The sequence below is a fragment of the Pleurodeles waltl genome, chromosome 1_1 (assembly GCF_031143425.1).
Source record: "Pleurodeles waltl isolate 20211129_DDA chromosome 1_1, aPleWal1.hap1.20221129, whole genome shotgun sequence".
NCBI lineage: Eukaryota > Metazoa > Chordata > Amphibia > Caudata > Salamandridae > Pleurodeles > Pleurodeles waltl.
The window spans coordinates 815,617,584-815,636,305 of record NC_090436.1 but is presented as its reverse complement, the minus strand read 5'-3'; positions in this window follow the sequence as shown (position 1 = coordinate 815,636,305).

Below are 18,722 nucleotides of genomic sequence, written 5' to 3'. Positions count from 1 at the left end.
CTCATGTTGGCTCATGAACCGAGTCTAAAGGAGATAGACATTAAAGTCAGGCAGGCTGAGTCCAGCAGTGATGGTGGCCTCATACCTACTATATCTGTTTGTGATGAGAGGATCTGCCTTTCAAAGTATGTGGTGTCCAGTTTTGTGATGGGGGATGGATAGAAAAGTGGTTCATGGCCTATGAGGTGGCTCTCAACATGCACAAGGTTTTTGAAGAGTATTTCAGGGATAACTTGTGGAGGTAAATGCCCATGGTGAAGAGAGATATGCTCCTGACACAAGAAACAGAAAACCACACAGTACACTCCCATGAAGGCTATACTCATCAGCAAGTTTGGCTTAACTCCAGAGACGTACTGACAGAAGTTCAGGAAGGCATATGTGGGATGTCCTTTTGCCATGCCTACTCTTTCTGTACAGAGAGGTTGTAGGAGGCTGGCCTAACCTACCTAACTCCTAGTCGCTCTGAATGAAGTTTAGAGTAAGGGCAATGCCTGTACCCTAGCTTACCTAAACTTTAGAGACTAGCTTTCTCCACTAATTGCTATGTATACCTCTAGGTAAGGAGTGTTTTTTCCTATGGAAAAAAACAGGTGACAAAGTGATAAGGGAATTGCAAGTGCTTATCCCACCACAGCACTACCAATGTAGGAAGCTAGCCTGGTATGTGGTGGGTACCTAGGGAACTTACACCTTATACCAGGTATCTCTTATTAGTGTAGTGTAGTCAGTGTCTAGAAGCCAGGCCCTCTAGGGGCAGCTGTGGATGAGCAGCCAAGACTTATCGAGGAGACATGCAAAGCTCATGCAATACCACTGTAGTCACACACTTTACTTAAACACATGGAAAAAAAACTCAACGTTACAAAAATATAGGTACTTTACTTTGGTGATACAAATACCAAAAATATCATAGAGGCTATACTCTCTTAGGAGGTAAGTAATACACAAATTACAGAGTAGTATGGAGAGACAGGCATAAAAACAGTTAGAAAACTGCAATTAGTGAAAATCACACTGGAGAGAAATAGCCCTGGGCACAAACCATATATTAAATAAATGGAATGCGAGAGTCTGTCCCCCCACTGTAAGTGGAGTGTGAAGAGGGGAGCTGGGAGTACTAGAAAAGCCCAAAGGTAAGTACCACAACACCCCCTAGCGACCAGAAAAGCAGGAGTTAATCACTGTAAATCCTCCAGAACACCCACTTGGAAGTAAAGAATAATGCAAAGCCCAGAGTGGATTCCTGGGCAAGAGGACCTGTGGAAGAAGGAGACCATGTCCAACAAACACAGCAGAGTCCAGGAAGGGCAGGAGCCCCTACCCACCAGACTGAAGATGCAAGAGGTGAATCGACGGTGAGGAAGGAGAGTCAGCACTGCACCCAAGAAAATGAAGTTGAGTTCCTGGAGGATGCAGGTGATGTCCCATGCTAAAAGGAGGATTGCAGTCAGGTTTGCGTCTTCAGATTCCACCAACAAGCCTTGGCACATGTAAAAATCATGGTTAGCAGAAACTGGAGCTGTCCGGGACCAGGAAGGACCAGGTGGACTCCACCAAGAATGAAAGGCAAAGGGGGCCCTCAGCAACACAGAGACCCCACAGAAGCCCAGGCAGCACCCACAGGAGTCCCACAGGACGGGGACACAAAAGTCAAAGAACGAGCCCATGCAGCACTACAAAAAGGTATCCCACGCTTCTGGAAAACCACTCAGGGAGCGGAGCGTCACATAATAGAGTGCTGGGGGCTAGAGTTTCAAGATTCCTGAAGATCCCTTAGAAAAGATGCCAACAAGCCTTGGCAGCTGCAACTGACGAGGTGCACGGGGGTAGTGTCCTGTGTGGGCAGTCTAGGTCTTACCTCCACCTAATTGGACAGCTGGAAGAGAGGACCATCAGGACCACTTCAGTCCACTACCCCTGATGCAGGATCCACACAGCTCAGTAGAAGAGGGGATCCACGCAGCCAGTCATCATTGCAGTTGGTGCCTGCAGATGCAGGGGAGTGACTCCTTTACCCCAAGGGAGCTTCCTTCTTCTTTCTGGTGCAGGCTGAAGATGGGCTGTCCTCAGAGAATGCACGACTGGGGAAATGTAGTTGCTGGAAGGAGCTGTGGATGCAATGTTGCAGGAGGCATCTTGCTTCTTTGTTGCAGCTTGTCAGGTCCTGGAACGTCGAGATGCAGTTTCTTCAGTCAGAAGTTGAAGTGGAGCTTGCAGAGGAATCCTGCTGGAGTCTTGCAAACCGAATCTGAGAAAGCACCCAAGAGAGCGACCCTAAATAGCCCTGAAAGGGTGATTGGTCACCAAGCTGGTTGACCACCTATCAGGAGGGGGCTCTGACATCACCTGCAGGCATTGGTCACTCAGATGCTCCCAGAGTTCCCTGCCAACCTGGAATCGAAGATCGCAAAACCCAGGGACCTTCTGGAGGAGCTCTGAGCACCACCCCTGGGGTGTTGAGGGACAGGGGAGTGTTAACTCCCCTTTCCTAAGTCCAGTTTCATGCCAGAGCAGGGACTGGAGGTCCCTGGACTGGTGTAGATTGGTTTATGGAAGGAGGGCATCAACTTTGCCCTTCAAAGCATTGCCAGTGGCATGGGGAGGGATTCCTCACATAAGTCTGTAATATCTATTTCCAAAGGGAGACGGTGTAACTCCCCTCTCCCAAAGATAATCCTTTGTTCTGCCTTCCTGGGCTTGAGCTGCTCAAGCGGCAGGAGGGCAGGAACCTGTCTGTGAGGTGGCAGCGAATATACGACGAAACAACAACTGCAAAAACAACTACTGCCTTAACAACGAGGTCGGAACACCAACCTCGTTACTACTACTAATGATTTTACCACGAATGCCTTAACAACGATATTTCGTTGTAAAGGCATTCCTGATAAAATCATTAGCAATAGGCACCATTCACCCTACATCCCTCACCCCACCCCCCCAACCCCACCCCAAAACCTAAAACCCCCTGACCCTCCACCCACTTCCCAAAACCAAAAACGCCCCACCCCCCAAACCCACCCCAAAACCGAAAACCCCGTGACCCCCCACCCACTCCCCAAAACCAAAAACGCCCCACACCCCAACCCCACCCTAAAACCTAAAAACCCTGACCCCCCACCCACTCCCCAAAACCAAAAACGACCCACCCCCCCACCCCACCCCAAAACCTAAAACCCCCTGACCCCCCACCCACTCCCCAAAACCAAAAACGCCCCACCCCCCAACCCCACCCTAAAACCTAAAACCCCGTGACCCCCCACCCACTGCCCAAAACCAAAAACGCCCCACCCCCCCAACCCCACCCCAAAACCTAAAACCCCCTGACCCCCCACCCCCTCCCCAAAACCTAAACCCACAACTTACCTTCGCCAAGTCCCTTCTTTGTACCTTAACCACGCATGTTCGTTGTTCAGAACATACGTAGTTAAGGCACAAAAAACCGAAGTCGTGGTTAAAAAAAGCGTTGTTGCGCTTTCGTTAACCACGACCTTCGTAAAAAAAAAAAGTCGTAAAAAAGGATGTTTCCCGGTGGCAGCAGCTTGGGCTGCCTGGAAACTCTCAGAAGGCTGTAATGGCAATACTGGGGGTCCACTAAGGAGCCCCCAGAGTGCATGTAATCATACCAAACATGCCTATGTTCGGAGTTACCATTATGTAGCTGGACATAGGTATTGACCTATGCCCAGAACACGCATAAAATGGCGTCCCTGCACTCACGAAGTCTGGGAAAATGGGCCTGGAGTTTGTGGGGGCATCTCTGCTTTTGCAGTGGTGCCCTCACATACAGGTACTTTGCACCCTGCCCTCTGAGCTAGAAGGCCGACCATAGGGGTGACTTATAAGTGAACTGGTACAGTGAAAAGTGCCAGTGAAAGGGTGCTTGCACCTTTACACGCAGGTTGCAATGGCAGTCCTGCTGAACTCTTTTCATGGGCTCCCTATGGGTGACAGAATTACTGCTACAGCTCATAGGGATCCCCTGGAACCCCAGTGCCCTTGGTACCTGGGTACCATATACTAGGGGCTTACATGGGGGCACCAGCATGCCAATTGTGGGATGAAAATGGTTCCAGCAACCAAGTTTAATGGAGAGAGCATAATCACTGGTTCCCTGGTTAGCAGGATCCCAGTGAACACAGTCAAACACACTGACAAACAGGCCAAAAGTGGGAGTAACCAAGCTAGAAAGAGGCTACTTTCCTACAGAGGTGCACAGAAGGGGGTTAGGTTTAGCCCCTTTGAGCTGCTGTACAGCCACCATGTAGAGAGACCTCCCAGCCTGATAAACGAAGAGTGGGAGGAATCTCCCAGGAAATCTCCTAAGGATGCAGTGAACTACATGCTGGCCTTCCGAAGCCAGATGGCCAAGTTGTGGAAGCAAGGTTAAGGCATCTTAGAGGTCAGCCAGGAAGTGATGAAGCAGTGGTATGACCAGACAGCGGCCCCTGTGGCCTTGCAACCTGGGCAGAAAGTGTGGGTGATGGAGACCTGGAGCCCTGGGCATTACAAGGCCTTTGGACTGGGTCCCATGAGATTGTTGAGTGGAAGAGGGGGAGCCATCAACTTGGTGAACCTCAAGACCCCCAGACACCCCGTAAGGGTTATCCACCTCAACTGTCTCAAGCCCTAATTAGAGAGGTCTGAGGTCACTATGCTGTTGGTGACAGATGGAGGTGAGGAAGACGAGAGTGAACCTCTCCCTGACCCCTTAGCCTTCAAAGAGATTAATGGGTCAGTGGAATGTGTGAACCTTTCCTCTACCCTGATTTTGAACAGCAGAGGGACTGTCACCAGTTGCTAGGACTGCTGTCCTCTCTGTTTTCCCTCACTCCTGGGATTACATATTTGTGTGCCACTGACATAGACACAGGAGACATCCCCCTCTCAAGAATATATTTTACCAGCTGTCAGACAAAGCGAGGGTCAGCATTAAGGAAGAGGTTTCCAAAATGCTACGATTGAATGTGATTGACAGTTCCAGCAGCCCCTGGTGTCGCCCTATGGTGCTGGTAGCAAATGCTGCCCCAAAGGGCACTACACCAGATCTCAAGGTGGGCTCAATTCAGTCACCAAAACTGATGCTCATCTCATCTCACAGATGGATGGGCTGATTGGCAGATTGGGGGTTGCTAAGTTCCTGAGTACCTATGACCTTACTTCAGGATACTGGCAAATCGTCCTAACTGAATGAGCAAAGGAGAGGTCATTCTTCTCCCCCCAGGAGGGCCACTACTAGTTTAGGGTAATGCCCTTTAGGCTAAAACCTGCCTCTGCTACCTTCCAGAGGTTGGTAACCCAAGTCTTGGCTGGGATGGTGGCCTTCAGTGCTGCATACCTGGGTCACATAGCTGTCTTCAGCAAACACCTCTTCTGCCTCAAGGAATCAGTTCAGGCCCTGAGTAATACAGGCCTGACTACCAAAGCCAGTAAGTGCCAGATAAGGCAGGGTACTGTGGTGTACTTGGAGCAACTGGTGGGTGTTGGGGGTAAAGTGCAACCCCTCTATGCAAATATAGAAACCATCATGGCCTGGGAGCCCCCAAAGACTGAGACAGAGGTGAGAGACTTCCTAGGCCTCACTGGATATTACAGGAGGTTTGTCAAGAGGTATGGCACCATTGTGTCCCCCTTGACTGAACTAACATAAAGGAACCAACCCAGAAATGTGATCTGGGTGGAGGCATGCCAGAGAGCACTTGACTCAAGCCATATGCACAGTATCCCCTAACTTTTCTAAGGAGTTCATATTTCAAACTGATGCCTCAGAGCATGGTGTAGGGGCAACACTGTCACAGCTTAATGAGGAGGGCCTGGACAAACCTTTAACTTTCATCTCCTACAGGTTACTAACCTGGGAATGGAAGGGGAGTGCTATGGAGTGGGTAGCCTTTGCTGTTGTTTGGGCAATGAAGAAGTTGAGACCCTACCTGTTTGGTACTCACTTCCAGATTCAGACTGACCACATGCCCCTCAGAATGCTAAGGCAAACGAGGGGTGAGAATCCAAATTTGTTGAGATGGTCCATCTCCTTACAGGGAATGGACTTAATGGTGGTACGCAGACCTGGGTCAGACCACGCCAATGATGATGATCTCTCTAGGTTCTTCTGCCTTAGTGAGGAGAGCTCCCAAGGGGTTGGGTACCTTTCCCTACCTTCAGCTGGGGAGGTCACTCGTTAGACCTGACAGCCTTAGGGTGGTCTTCCCCAAAACATTTGCCTGCTTGCCTTACTTTTGCTGATCTGTTTTTGTTGTCCTTAGGATTTGACACTTCACCACTGCTAACCAGTGCTAAAGTGCATGCGCTCACTCCCCTAAAACATGGTATCCTTGGTGTATCCACAATTGGCATATTTAATTTACTTATACGCCCCTAGTAAAGTGCACTATATGCGTCTCGGGCCTATAAATTAAATACTACCAGTGAGCCTGCAGCACCAATTGCCCCATCCATTTAAGTAGCCCTTTAAACATGACTCAGGCCTGCCACTGCAGAGCCTTTATGTGTAGTTTCACTGCTATGTCAACATGGAATTTAAAACCCTTTGCCAAGCCTTAAACTCCCCTTCAAAAACACATAAGACACCCCTAAGGTATGCCCTAGGTAACCCATTGGGCAGGGTGGGGGTGTAGTCTTGCCCGCTTCTGCAAGGAAGGTGCAAATGGAGTCTCTGTGGAAGTGGCAGGGGCTGCTGTTGGTGAGTATCACTCGTGGCTTGGCTGGAACAGCAGCTGGGGATTCATGGCACTTCTTCCGGTGAGATAGTAAGTTCCTCTGATCCTTCCCACAGGTGGGTGGGTAGGTTGCTCCGGTTCCGATCCACAGTCAGGGCTCAGGTCTACAAGGGTCACCAAAGCAGCTTCTCCTCACGATGAAGGCTTGAACTCAGCAATGGTCCTCGCCCTTTCCGGTGGCCACACATGGCTTACTTCGTACACAGGCTATGGCCAGATCAGCATGGCATGAATCTTCAAGGCAGCCACACCTGGCATACACGTTGCCAACTCCACTCTGCACACCGGCTACAGCAGATCGGCAGAGCAGTGATCTTCACAACAGTTCCACCTGGATTACAGGGTCACTGTCTTCACCCCACACATAGGGTATGGCCTGATCAGCATGGAAGTAATCTTCACGTTGCCCCACCTAGCATATAGAGTCGCTGCCTTCACTGTGCACATGGGCCATAGCTGGATCAGCACAGGGTGACCCCCCTCTGGCATAAAGTGTTGCCGACTTGAGCCTGAACAGAGGCAAATGACCAGGTAGGTGCAGCAGGCTTCTCTTAACACCTCACTACTACTGCCACAGTTAATGTATCAGTAGTGTTACTCACCACACCTGAAATAAATTTATCTGCCATTATACACATTGGCATCATCAGTTTGGCATCTTTGGCAAGAGAAATACTGATTTACTACGATCTTCAATTCCACATATCCAAAAATATACTGCTGCAGTACAGGAAACTCGTTAGAAACATAAGGGGGAGAGGTTAAGTCTTGATGTGAGCTGGGGCACATCTACCACAAGGTTAAACTACCTAGCACTTAGGGTCAAAGTAGCATTCTCTAAGGAATTAAGGGCTTACCTGGTGCAGAGTGGCATAAGCTGACAAAATATACAGGTAGAATATGAACAGCAACACCAAACAAATAACAATATGCTATACATGCCTACACCTGTGATCTGTCACGATGGTAGCAACATTTTCCTTCAAGTTGCGGCCAGCTAATCAGATAGTTCTGTCGTGTAGCCAACTGTGGGGATTTTTGCCACACGGCCTGGCCTATGATCAGGCCCTGCAGCCAAACCCAGGCCAGACATGGCCAAAGGCCATGCATGGCAGGAAGTTATCTTCTCACTGGAAGTTGGTTACAGGCCCTGGCTGTAGGCCACCACCACGGCCTACACCATGCCACGCAACCATCCCCATGTGCCTGTGGCCAATGCCACATGGCCAGGTTCATCTAGGGGTTGGCCACCCACAGGGGATGGGCCTGACCATCACCATGCCACCCAAGGCCAAGCCCTTTCTTGAAAAAACAAAATCCGCTGGCCCCACTCCCCCATTTGTATTATTATTGATAGGGTCTTCCTGACTTTTGCCATGATGATGGACAGCTTACAAAAGGGCCCTGCACTGCATTTTCCACTGATTGTGGTGGAACGTTATTGATTGCAAGGGATATGAGAACACAAAACAAAGAACCACTTACGTCATATAGATAAAAGGAAGGAACCTGGTTTGCTGGGGATTTACATTTTTTTAGTCTTTTTGGCCTCTCTATAGGAGGATTCATTTTATCACAGATGTTTGGAGAAAGACTCACTAGTCACAATCACATTGCCAAATGCACACAAGGTTGCTAGAGACATTTCTGTGTGCTCCATTACACAGCTATAGTGCAGACTACGTTCTGGACATTTACCCAAGGAGGCGGAAAGAATCCCACTTGGGTAGATATTTTGTGTGAAATTGTGGACTCTTGTTGGATAAAAGGGCAGGTGAGGTTCCTACTGAAACACCAACACCGATACTCGCACTCCCACTCACAGATGCACTCAGACACTCACTCAGACACTCATGCACACACTCACTGACCCACTCAGACATTCACGCACCTAGTCACAGATCCAGAGACTGACGCACCCACTCACAGACACACTCAGAAACTCATTCACTCGCTCACAGATGCACACAGAGACTCATGTATCTACTCGCAGACCTACTCAAACACTCATGTACCCACTTAGACATTCACACACCCACTCACAGACCAACACAGACCCTCATTTACAGACCCAATCAGAGACTCTTGCACCCACTCACAGATCCACTCAGTGTCTCATGTACCCACTAATTAACCCACTCACACACTCATTGACCCACTCACAGATCCACTCAGAGACTCACAGACCCACTCAGACACTCCCATACCCACCCAGTCACCCACTCAGAAACTCAACCATCCATTCACAGACCATCAAAGACACTCATGCTCCCACTCACAGACCCAATCAGAGACTCTCGCACCCACTCACAGACATGCTCAGAAACTCATGCACACTCTCACAGATGTACTCAGAGACTCATGCATCCAATCAGAGACCTACTCAGACACTCGTGCACCCGCTTACAGATCCACTTAGACATTCATGCACCCACTCATGGACCAACTCAGACCCTCAAGTACCCATTCACAGACCCATGCACACACTCACTCACCCACTCAAGACCCATTCAGAGACTCACACAACCACTCACAGATCCACTCAGACACTCCCACACTCAATCAGTCACCCACTCAGAGACTCAACCATTTACACACTAACCATTAAAGACACTCATGCACCCACTCACAGACCCACTCGGACACTCATGCACCCACTCACAGACCCTCTCAGACACTGATACATCCAGTCACAGTCCCACTCTGACACTCATTCACACACTCACAGATACATAGAGACACTCCTACACCCACTTACACATGCATACAGTCACTCACACACCCACACTCAGACCCATATAGCCACTCACACACCCACAAACCCACTCACACACCCACACAGAGACCCATACAGCCACTTACATACCCATTCACCTACCTTTACAGTCACTCACAAACCTACTCTCAGAGGTAACAGGTTACAGTTAGGAAATAAACAATTTAAAAATGTTGAAATGCACAGAAAAAAACAAAGGTTAAAGATATGTTGTAGTTAGGCTCACATTTCAATCACACAAAACCATTGAACTCAGCAATTACAGTTACCTGAGCTAACAATAATTTACGCCCCTGCAATGCACTGCTTCTTACCTCACATATTACATCACTCATGACATCGTCAGACCATGAGTATAAAATGTTCTGTATTGTCTTGGCAATGGAAGCAGGAGTCTGGGGGCCCTGGGTACATACTTACCAATCTCTCGGGATGAGGTATGTGTGGTGGAGCTAATTGAATTGTATTTATTTGAGTAGAGCATTCATGGAAATGTGTCCCAGTACCCCCAAACACTGTGTCCATTGTTTGTCTTAGTGAGATGTCAAGCGCTTCATCACAGTAAGCATGGAGAGAATTGAGTGGCGCCCCTCTGTCAATGTGCAGGGAGCTATACAAATGTGTGACAGCGTGGCAGCCACTCAGTGTGTCAGTACTGTCTGGAGTGCTGAGGTTTCTGGGTCATCATGTGTTCTATACTAGACCCTATGTAAGTGCCTGATAAGCGAGGCATAGATAAGTAAGTAATCTGGAGGTATGCCATAATCATCCACTTAACTCTCGAATGCCCAGAGTCTTGTCGTTAAGTATATTGCCCCATGTTGTAAGACCGGTTTCCACCCATGAGGTCGCATCCAGCCTGGAGCCCCGTTCAGTGCAACCTGGCATCCCCCGAGAGGTAGGTCTGGGCGTATGGGGGATAAGGGCATCTCTTAACCATGTAAGTGTTCCAGCACACCCGAGTTGCATGCATAAGAATGTTCCCTTCCCCTCTGGAGATCACCACATCAGAACCTAGCAGCCATTCTAGTACCAAAAGTGGATGTATCTCATCAAACCACCATCCCAATTCAGACATATTGGCCCTCATTATGACATTGGCGGTAAATCCCACTTACTGCCATGCTGACGGCTGCCAACTTACCGCCGTCACAGCAGATATCAGTATTCAGCCACATACACAAATCCGCCAGACCATAGGTCAGTGATAAACTGGCGGTATCAAAACCCACACCGTTATGCCAACAGAACTACGCCCACCACATTATGACCCACGAATCACCATAGCGGACATTCAACGGCGGTAAACCATTGGCGGTACATACTGCTGCGCTCACAGTGGACACACATAAACAAAACAACACCACATTGGACAATTAAAACAACACACACCTGACATCCATACACACACCACACCCACACACCCACACCACTATAAAACACACACCCACATTACCCACAACCCTTCACAAACAATTGCTGGCAGGAGATTGACACCAAGACCACTGACACAACTAGAGCCTCACACTATTCACCCCTATACACCACTCACACAATACACATCACACACCCCAACACATTACCCAACACACCCTCACCAACACACCTCACAGAACACCCATGGCACCACAAAGACACCCCCGTTTCACAAAGGAGGAGCTAAGGGAAGGCACATTCCATTGCAGCAAGACAACAGCTCGCAATCCAGAGGACTGGCGGTGGACCCCCACCACCTCCCCACAACTCACAGCATGGGATGAACAAGTCTTGGCAATACTGCATCCTGAGGGCCTGGCCGGAGTTGGAGGAGGACTGGACTCTGGTAAGTCAACTCTCTACTATTATCATCCCCTACCTGCATGCCATCACATACCCTTACCCTCTCCCTCACTCCCATCACTCCACCACTTCCCACACACCCCACCATCACATCTCACTCATCACAATGCCAAGACCTGCATGCTGTACCAATACATGGACACCATTCACAGCCCTGCATGGGCACTCATCATTAAAGTATGCACATTATAGAGAATTAAATATCCCACTGTACACTAACATACACAAGTGAAAGCTGCCAGGACAAATCCAACCAAAGAGGGTAAGCCACGGATGTACACTATGTCAGACACAGAAACCATAACACATCATGTACATCCCCACAGGTACCCAGCCAATGTCAGCGGAGAGGAGGTGCCAGCAATATCCAGTCCCTCAACTGAAGAGGCCCGCAGTGATGACAGCAACTCTGGTCTTCAGGATCTGGATGACCTACCTCTCCCATCAGGAACCATTGGACAGCCGGTTACCCAAGCCCAGTCGCACACCACCACAGAGCCTCCCCCATCAGGAAACACCACTGCAGCACCCACCCAGTGTACCCATACCTCTGTCCCCAAGACACATCAATCAGCAGTATGTTCACCTCTACAGGGACCCCAGGCCACACCTCGCGCCCAAGACAATTAGGGATCTGGGGTCAGTGGGCACACAGTTCAGGGGACAGAGGCACAGGCCAACAGGGAAATTGGGAAGAATGCTGTGCGCCACGGGGAGAACAGGCCCAGGGAACCGACTCTCCAGGAGGCACTTGCAGAGATCCTGGGAGCTTATCAACATTCCCAGGACACGATGGGCCAGATCCAGGACAATGTGAAGGAGAACAGGCGGCTGCAGGAGGGACAGTACCAGGGGATCAAGGAGGACTTGCAGGCCATCAACAACACCCTGATCTCCATTGCAGGGGTGCTGGCAGACATGGCCAACATTATGAGGGAGGCAGTCTCACACCAGTGGGCCCCTACCACTAGCCAGACATCTGAACAGCCTTCCACTTCCGCTGCCGCTAGTGGCCAGGAGGCCTTGCCACAGGACTCACAGGCCACCAGCACCCCTCTCCCTGAGGAAGGTGAACCACCCCGCAAACGTTCCCTACGATCCAGACAGAAGCCAGAAACACTTGGCAAGACCCCCGCAAGGAAATGAGACTCTCCTGATTGTCACCCTTGTGTCCCACTCTGTCACCCTGTCCACCCTAAACTGCTGTTGCTCCCCTTCCTATGTCCCCATGGACAATGCACCTGTGTTACATACAGACTGGAACAACACTCTGAACATTCCTCCATCATCACCCCATCCCATTGCACTTGCCCATCCATATATTAGCACTTCAATAAACACCCTTTGAAAAAAACAATTTTGGAGTATGTCATGTATAACAAATATGTATTCATTGTAACAGGTACAAAAATTGCAAATCAACTGTATGGAGAATGAGCATAGATTAATGACCTGTAGCTGGCTGGAGTGATCACATCAGGAGTATATGTCAGGTGGCAGTCCTGTGAAAGGGTTTGTCTGAGCTCCTTATGGGTGGCAAAAGCAATGCTGCAGCCCATAAGGATCTCCTGGAACCCCAATGCCCTGGGTACCTAGGTACCATATACTAGGGACATATAAGGGGGATCCAGTGGGGTCCAGTGTGCCAATTAAAATTGGCAAATGAAGTCACTAGCCTATGGTGACAAATTTAAGAGCAGAGAGAGCATAAGCACTGAGGTTCTGGTTAGCAGAGCCTCGGTTACACAGTTAAGCACTATACACACACACAAATTAGGCCATAAACTATGAGCAGTTAGGTCCTGACCAGCAGGATCTCAGAGACACAGGCAAAAACATACTGACATACAGGTAAAAATGGGGGTAACATGCCAAGAAAGATGGTACTTTCCTACATCTATGCATTGGTATAACATGCAGGATGTGGCATTGGTGTTAGTCACATGTGTAGGTGCAGTGTGTGGGATAGAGTGGAGTGATCGGAGTGAGTGTGAGGGGTGAGATGGCATGCAAGTAAGGGGGGTGATAAGTAGTAAATCTTGACTCACCAGTGTCCAGTCCTCCGGCTACTCCAGCGAGTCCCTCAGGATGCAGTATTGCCAAGATTTGCTCCTCCCATGCTATGAGTTGTGGGGGAGGAGGTAGGGGTCGACCACCAGTCCTCTGGATGGCGAGCAGGTGCCTTGCTGCTGGGGAACGTACCTTCCCCTGTAGGTTGTTCCTCCTCTTCCTGATGTCGACCCTTGTTCATGGGTGCTGTCCCACTACGTTCACCCTGTCCACGATTATTCGCCATAGCTCCATCTTCCTTGCAATGGATATTTGATGTACGTGTGCTACAAACAGCTATGGCTCTACCCTGACGATTTCCTCCACCGTGACCCTTAACTCCTCATCAGTGAAATGGGCGTGGCTTTGTGGGGACATGGGTGTTGTGTGATATGTGTTGGTGAGAGTGTGTTGAGTAATATGGTGGGGTGTGTGTTGTGGGGTGCATGAGGGATGTATCAGTGCAAGTGGTGTGTGTGTCTAGTTGTCGCAGTGGTCTTGGTGTCAGTCTGGTGGCAATAATTTGTATTCGTAAAGGGTTGTGGGTAATGTGGGTATGTCATTTATAGTGCTGTGGGTGGGTGGTTGTTGTGTGTGTATGAGTGTCAGGTGTGTGTTTTTAGTATTGGCCAATGTAGTATTGTTTTGTATGTGGGTGTCCATTCTGAGCGCAGTGGTATGGTTTACCGCCATTGAATGTCCGCCGTGGTGATTTCCTGGGTCATAATGTGATGGGCGTTGTTTTTTTGGCGTAACGGTATGGGTGTTGGGACTGCCACTTTATCAATGACCTTTGGGCTGGCGGATTTGTGTGTGTCGCTGTATTCTGTCGGATTGATGTGTGTGTGTCATAATATGGTGAAGGATATTCGCCACCATGGCGGTATGTTGGCGGCCGTCACCGCAACGGTAAGCGGGATTTACCGCCAATGCCATAATGAGGGCCATAGTCTCCAATCTCCTTAGGCCATCCAGTATGCCCCAATAACCTTAATGAAGGAGTAAGCTCAGGGAGTGCTGAAAGGCCCTCAGCACTTATCCTGTCATCCCAAGGTAGTGGGTGGCAGGCAGGCGGGCAAGTCATATGCCCTTTTTGGATGGGTGATTCGGTTGCTGGTTCAGATGAGAGCAAGGCCCCAGACAGTCCCATGAGATTGTTGAGTGGAAGAGGGGGAGCCATCAACTTGGTGAACCTCAAGACCCCCAGACACCCCTTAAGGGTTATCCACCTCAACTGTCTCAAGCCGCATTAGAGAGGTCTGAGGTCACTATGCTGTTGGTGACAGATGGAGGTGAGGAAGACGAGAGTGAACCTCTCCCTGACCCCTTAGCCTTCAAAGAGATTAATGGGTCAGTGGAATGTGTGAACCTTTCCTCTACCGAGATTTTGAACAGCAGAGGGACTGTCACCAGTTGCTAGGACTGCTGTCCTCTCTGTTTTCCCTCACTCCTGGGATTACATATTTGTGTGCCACTGACATAGACACAGGAGACATCCCCCTCTCAAGAATATATTTTACCAGCTGTCAGACAAAGCGAGGGTCAGCATTAAGGAAGAGGTTTCCAAAATGCTACGATTGGATGTGATTGACAGTTCCAGCAGCCCCTGGTCTCGCCCTATGGTGCTGGTAGCAAATGCTGCCCCAAAGGGCACTACACCAGATCTCAATGGGGGCTCAATTCAGTCACCAAAACTGATGCTCATCTCATCTCACAGATGGATGGGCTGATTGGCAGATTGGGGGTTGCTAAGTTCCTGAGTACCTATGACCTTACTTCAGGATACTGGCAAATCGTCCTAACTGAATGAGCAAAGGAGAGGTCAGTCTTCTCCCCCCAGGAGGGCCACTACTAGTTTAGGGTAATGCCCTTTAGGCTAAAACCTGCCTCTGCTACCTTCCAGAGGTTGGTAACCCAAGTCTTGGCTGGGATGGTGGCCTTCAGTGCTGCATACCTGGGTCACATAGCTGTATTCAGAAAACACCTCTTCTGCCTCAAGGAATCAGTTCAGGCCCTGAGTAATACAGGCCTGACTTCCAAAGCCAGTAAGTGCCAGATGAGGCAGGGTACTGTGGTGTACTTGGAGCAACTGGTGGGTGTTGGGGGTAAAGTGCAACCCCTCTATCCAAATATAGAAACCATCATGGCCTGGGAGCCCCCAAAGACTGAGACAGAGGTGAGAGACTTCCTAGGCCTCACTGGATATTACAGGAGGTTTGTCAAGGGGTATGGCACCATTGTGTCCCCCTTGACTGAACTAACATAAAAGAACCAACCCAGAAATGTGATCTGGGTGGAGGCATGCCAGAGAGCACTTGACTCAAGCCATATGCACAGTATCCCCTAACTTTTCTAAGGAGTTCATATTTCTAACTGATGCCTCAGAGCATGGTGTAGGGGCAACACTGTCACAGCTTCATGAGGAGGGCCTGGACAAACCTTTAACTTTCATCTCCTACAGGTTACTAACCTGGGAATGGAAGGGGAGTGCTATGGAGTGGGTAGCCTTTGCTGTTGTTTGGGCAATGAAGAAGTTGAGACCCTACCTGTTTGGTACTCACTTCCAGATTCAGACTGACCACATGCCCCTCAGGATGCTAAGGCAAACGAGGGGTGAGAATCCAAATTTGTTGAGATGGTCCATCTCCTTACAGGGAATGGACTTAATGGTGGTACGCAGACCTGGGTCAGACCACGCCAATGATGATGATCTCTCTAGGTTCTTCTGCCTTAGTGAGGAGAGCTCCCAAGGGATTGGGTACCTTTCCCTACCTTCAGCTGGGGAGGTCACTCGTTAGACCTGACAGCCTTAGGGTGGTCTTCCCCAAAACGTTTGCCTGCTTGCCTTACTTTTGCTAATCTGTTTTTGTTGTCCTTAGGATTTGACACTTCACCACTGCTAACCAGTGCTAAAGTGCATGCGCTCACTCCCCTAAAACATGGTAACATTGGTGTATCCACAATTGGCATATTTAATTTACTTATACGCCCCTAGTAAAGTGCACTATATGCGTCTCGGGCCTATAAATTAAATACTACCAGTGAGCCTGCAGCACCAATTGCCCCATCCATTTAAGTAGCCCTTTAAACATGACTCAGGCCTGCCACTGCAGAGCCTTTATGTGTAGTTTCACTGCTATGTCAACATGGAATTTAAAACCCTTTGCCAAGCCTTAAACTCCCCTTCAAAAACACATAAGACACCCCTAAGGTATGCCCTAGGTAACCCATTGGGCAGGGTGGGGGTGTAGTCTTACCGGCTTCTGCAAGGAAGGTGCAAATGGAGTCTCTGTGGAAGTGGCAGGGGCTGCTGTTGGTGAGTATCACTCGTGGCTTGGCTGGAGCAGCAGCTGGGGATTCATGGCACTTCTTCCGTTGAGATAGTAAGTTCCTCTGATCCTTCCCACAGGTGGGGGGGTAGGTTGCTCCGGTTCCGATCCACAGTCAGGGCTCAGGTCTACAAGGGTCACCAAAGCAGCTGCTCCTCACGATGAAGGCTTGAACTCAGCAATGGTCCTCGCCCTTTCCGGTGGCAACACATGGCTTACTTCGTACACAGGCTATGGCCAGATCAGCATGGCATTAATCTTCAAGGCAGCCACACCTGGCATACACTTTGCCAACTCCACTCTGCACACCGGCTACAGCAGATCGGCAGAGCAGTGATCTTCACAACAGTTCCACCTGGATTACAGGGTCACTGTCTTCACCCCACACATAGGGTATGGCCCGATCAGCATGGAAGTAATCTTCACGTTGCCCCACCTAGCATATAGAGTCGCTGCCTTCACTGTGCACATGGGCCATAGCTGGATCAGCACAGCACTGATCTGCCATGGCTAATTTCATGGTGGCCCCCCTCTGGCATAAAGTGTTGCCGACTTGAGCCTGAACAGAGGCAAATGACCAGGTAGGTGCAGCAGGCTTCTCTTAACACCTCACTACTACTGCCACAGTTAATGTATCAGTAGTGTTACTCACCACACCTGAAATAAATTTATCTGCCATTATACACATTGGCATCATCAGTTTGGCATCTTTGGCAAGAGAAATACTGATTTACTACGATCTTCAATTCCACATATCCAAAAATATACTCCTGCAGTACAGGAAACTCGTTAGAAACATAAGGGGGAGAGGTTAAGTCTTGATGTGAGCTGGGGCACATCTACCACAAGGTTAAACTACCTAGCACCTAGGGTCAAAGTAGCATTCTCTAAGGAATTAAGGGCTTACCTGGTGCAGAGTGGCATTATCTGACAAAATATACAGGTAGAATATGAACAGCAACACCAAACAAATAACAATATGCTATACATGCCTACACCTGTGATCTGTCACGATGGTAGCAACATTTTCCTTCAAGTTGCGGCCAGCTAATCAGATAGTTCTGTCGTGTAGCCAACTGTGGGGATTTTTGCCACACGGCCTGGCCTATGATCAGGCCCTGCAGCCAAACCCAGGCCAGACATGGCCAAAGGCCATGCATGGCAGGAAGTTATCTTCTCACTGGAAGTTGGTTACAGGCCCTGGCTGTAGGCCACCACCACGGCCCACACCATGCCACGCAACCATCCCCATGTGCCTGTGGCCAATGCCACATGGCCAGGTTCATCTTGGGGTTGGCCACCCACAGGGGATGGGCCTGACCATCACCATGCCACCCAAGGCCAAGCCCTTTCTTGAAAAAACAAAATCCGCTGGCCCCACTCCCCCATTTGTATTATTATTGATAGGGTCTTCCTGCCTTTTGCCATGATGATGGACAGCTTACAAAAGGGCCCTGCACTGCATTTTCCACTGATTGTGGTGGAACGTTATTGATTGCAAGGGATATGAGAACACAAAACAAAGAACCACTTACGTCATATAGATAAAAGGAAGGACCCTGGTTTGCTGGGGATTTACATTTTTGTAGTCTTTTTGGCCTCTCTATAGGAGGATTCATTTTATCACAGATGTTTGGAGAAAGACTCACTAGTCACAATCACATTGCCAAATGCACACAAGGTTGCTAGAGACATTTCTGTGTGCTCCATTACACAGCTATAGTGCAGACTACGTTCTGGACATTTACCCAAGGAGGCGGAAAGAATCCCACTTGGGTAGATATTTTGTGTGAAATTGTGGACTCTTGTTGGATAAAAGGGCAGGTGAGGTTCCTACTGACACACCAACACCGATACTCGCACTCCCACTCACAGATGCACTCAGACACTCACTCAGACACTCATGCACACACTCACTGACCCACTCAGACATTCACGCACCTAGTCACAGATCCAGAGACTGACAGACACACAGACACACTCAGAAACTCA